General features: G+C 42.9%; 1 long non-coding RNA gene across 1 annotated transcript; it reads left to right on the top strand.

Moving 5' to 3' along the window:
- The first annotated feature begins 119 nt into the window (after positions 1 to 119).
- LOC123128869 (uncharacterized) lies at positions 120 to 4197 on the top strand. The gene is made up of 2 exons (XR_006463480.1): positions 120 to 287; positions 3752 to 4197. It is a non-coding gene; the product is annotated as an uncharacterized lncRNA (long non-coding RNA).

Below are 4197 nucleotides of genomic sequence, written 5' to 3'. Positions count from 1 at the left end.
AAACTTTCAGCGCGCTCCAGAGTCCAGAACAACAGCGCGGCACTGGGTTTACGTTTGCTCTGGGCGTTCACGTATTTCCCTCGGCCCGGCAGGCCCGGCCCGGCCCAGCCTGACCGCCACGCCGGGGCCGGCCTACTTAACCCGACAGCTTTGCTGGGCCGCTCCGTCTCCGAAGCCGCGGCTCCCGTCCGTGCCGGCGGCGGGCGGGGCGGGGCGGCGACACGGCGCGACGGCGACGCGCAGGGCCGCCCCCCCGGCCGGGTGGCAGAACCTCTACGCCCCGAATGGTACCGCACCTTCCCTCCCGCTTCACTCGCATAAGCTCTAAGTAACCCTCGTCTAGGATCTAGACTAGATGCGTCGCTTCTTCTCACTGTCCATGTTGCGCTCCGAGGCTCCTAGAGATCCCCGTGCTACTAGCTGCTGCTAGTTCAACCTCTGAGATTCGCGCGTATAGGGTTCAGCAGGTCAGGGAGCCTCCGGGGTTCAGGTTGTTTCCCCAATGTTGGTTGGTAGATGCATAGCGCGCTGCACCGAATCTGCTTCCTAATTAAGCTAAGCTGATATATACTCCAGTGATGACCGATTTTGTACTATGTCGTTCCAATTCCTGAAAGCGTGCCGCGTCCCATCCAATGGGAACGGGATGCTGCACGCTGTGTGGAGCTCAAGAGACATCTGAGGAGTCCACTTCCTTTGTTAATGCTTGGTGCACTTCTTACTTCAGTGGCGTTCCTTGAGATCTTCGTTTCATTCTCAAAACTGTTAATTGCTGTTGACACCTGGTTCAATTCGATAACTTCAAATATGACCTATTTCTTCTACTGAATCGCGCTGAATTGCTTCCTTGTTGTGTGAGATGCTCCAGTGATGACTTATTTCGCCTCCTATATCGTTCCAATTCCTGGAAGCGCATCCAATACATGGGGTGCTGCACACTTTTTGGAGCAGAAGGGACATTTGACGAGTTTAATGTGTTTTATTTCAGTGTTCTATGTTGAGACCTTTTTTTTAATTGATTCTTGAACTTTTGTCAATGTTTCTAGTTAGAGTCGAAAACAGTGCAGTGTCCTAAATTTGCTTCCTTGTTGTGTGGGATATACCAGTGATGACTTGTTTCACCTGGCATATCGTTCCAATCCCTGAAAGCACATCCATGGGATGCTGCACATTATGTGGAGCAGAAGGGACGTCTGAGCAGTTTAATTCATTTTTATTCGGCTCAATGTGTCAACAACTCTTTTTATTTCAGTGTTCTTTGTTGAGTTGTCCGGTTGTCATACTATTTTCATGCTGCCGACGGTTGGTCTTATATGATACTCCTATACCATAAGTGAAGATGTCTACAACTTGAAATGATTCTTTTTCTTGATTTCTGGTTTCAAATGTTGCAATGTATTCCCTCCGTCCAGAATTAACTGTCGCTGAAATGAGTGTATCCACGGATGGAGGTTGTAACAAATTTGCTTCCTTGAGGCGTAGGATGCTCCTGTGATGACTTGTTTTGCCTCATATATCGTTCCAATTCCTGAAAGCGCATCTAAGAGATGTTGCGCATTATGTGGAGCAGAAGGGACATCTGAGGAGTTAAATGCTGGAAGAACTTTTTTTATTTCAGTTTTCTTCATTGAGTTGTTGGATTGCCAAACTATTTTCATGCTGCTGAACGTTGCTTGAATTTGATCCATACGTGACCATGTGTATAACATCAAATGATTCCTTCTAAGTTTCTGGTATAAAATGGTGCAATGTATCAAATCTGCTTCCTTTATGTGTGGGGTTACTCCAGTGATGACTTACTTCACCTCATATATCGTTCTAATTCCTGAAAGCACATCCACCGGATGCTGCACATTATGTGGAGCAGAAGGGACACCTGAGGAGTTCAATTTGCTTCTTCTATTGCTTAATGGACAAATCTTTCTATTTTTAGTGTTGTTGGATAATTTGTTTTCATTAATCTTTTCATGCTGTTTGACACTTGGTTGAAACTGGCAGCACGTGCAAACATGTGGAGCATCACATATGAGTATTTTTTGTCGAGCTTTCTGGTTTGGCCTTCCGTTTCCTTTTGGGTGTTGTTGCAACTTTGTGTGGAACATCAAAACATTCACGAGCAATACGACTCGGCAAACCAAATTTGGAGTTACAGAAACAATAGATATTTTGAGATTGTTAGTCTGACTGGTTTATAAACTCTAGGCGTTGAATCACAGAACTGACATTGTATCTGCGAATGTGATGCTATTTATTTATTTGTTTTTGTTCAGTGAAGTAGAACGGGCATCTGAGGAGTTTAATCCGTTTTATTCTTGCACAATTTGTGGAGAACCATTTTTATTTCACTGTTCTTCACTGAGCCTTGTTTGATTCAGGAACTATTTTCATTTTCACTTTGCCCACAGCTGGTTGGCTTTCATACCGTAAGTGAACATGTATAACTTCAAACGGTTCCTTTTTTCAAGATTTCTGCTTTCGAATGATGCAATATATCGACTCTGCTCAGTTAAGGTGTCAAACACTCCAATGATGACTTGTTTCGCCTTGTATATCGTTCCAATTTCTGAAAGCACATCCACAGGATGCTGCACATTTTGTGGAGCAGAAGGGACATCTGAGGAGTTTAATTTGTTTCTTTCTTGCTAAATGTTTGAACAACTCTTTTTATTTCCGTGTTCTTCATTGAGTTTGTTCGGTTTCCGTACTATTTTCATGTTCTCATAAGTCGGTTGAATTTGATGCTATAAGTTAACATGTATATAACTTCAAATGGTTCCTTGATTTATGGTTTGAAATGGTGCAATGTACCAAATCTGCTTCCTTAGGTGTGCACGTGGGATACTCCAGTGATGACTTATCTCGCGTTGTATATCGTTCCAATTCCTGAAAGCACATCCATGGGATGCTGCACATTTTGTGGAGCAGAAGGGACATCTGAGGAGTTCAATTTGTTTCTTTTCTCTCTTAATGTTTGGCCAACTCTTTTTGTTTCACTGTTCTTCATTGAGTTGTTCGATTTCCAAACTATCACACTGCCGATGGTTGGTTGAATTTGATATCGTAGGAGAACATGTGTATAACTTCAAATGGTTCCTTTTAAGATTTCTGGTTTGACATGGTGCAATGTGTCAAGTCTGCTTCCTTCAGCTGTGGGATACTCCAGTGATGACTTATTTCGCCTTGTATATCGTTCCAATTCCTGAAAGCACGTCCATGGATGCTGCACATTTTGTGGAACAGAAGGGACATCTGAGGAGTTCAATTCGTTTATTTTCTTGCTTATTGTTTGGAGAACTCTTTTTATTTTACATGTTCTGGAGAATTTGTTTCATTTTGATATTTCTCATGCTGTTCGACACTTGGTGAATTTGATACCACATGCAAACCTGTGCGGATCTTCAAATGTGAGTATTTTTTTGCAAGATTTCTGGTTTGGTCTTTGGTTTATTTTTGTAGCCTTTCAAGTGATACGACTTGGCGAGCCAAATCATTAGTTAAAGAAACAATAGATATTTTCATATTGTTAGTCTAACTGGTTTACAAACTCTAGGCGTTTAATCACTTAATTGGCATTGTATCTGCTAATCTGATGATATTTATTTGTGTGTTTTGTTCGATTAAGTTTTAGCAAGCTTTTGTTTTTCCAATGGAGAAACCAACACTAGATGCAACTATTTCTGGTCCATTTGGTGGTCTTCATCTGCTCTGCACTTGACTATAATCTCACAAGAAGCATTTTTTTTGTCTGCAGAGTTAATCACCCAGTTCTCTTAAGCTCCTGAGCAAGGCAGGTGACTGATTGGTTGCCTTGATGCTTGAATAACTGAGCAGTATTCGAGGGATCGGGCCTCCATTGCTTTTTGACCTACACTACAAGAGAATGTGCTGAGAAAGCCAGGGAGGAGCTTGCTGACAGTGTTAGTCATCAAATGTTTGGTTGCAACCATAGGGTGATGTGGGGTTGACGTCCAGGGTCTCGACCACAGCACAGCAGGGCTGTGAGCAGAGTGAATAGTGAAGGATCCTGCTCACACATTTGCTGTATTCATCCCCACCTCATGTGCCCCTGTTTTCTGGGTTAACCACCCCCTTTTCTTGTAACACTGTCAATCCTGTATAGATACACTCCTTTACCTTCTGGTCTACGTGTAGATTTGTTGTCTCACTAGAGGTTCATAATCCAAAGAATTTTTGTTC

The sequence above is a fragment of the Triticum aestivum genome, chromosome 6A (genome assembly GCF_018294505.1).
Source record: "Triticum aestivum cultivar Chinese Spring chromosome 6A, IWGSC CS RefSeq v2.1, whole genome shotgun sequence".
Classification (NCBI taxonomy): Eukaryota; Viridiplantae; Streptophyta; class Magnoliopsida; order Poales; family Poaceae; genus Triticum; species Triticum aestivum.
Note: the sequence above shows the minus strand (reverse complement) of the source record. Positions and strands in the feature narration are given on the sequence as shown.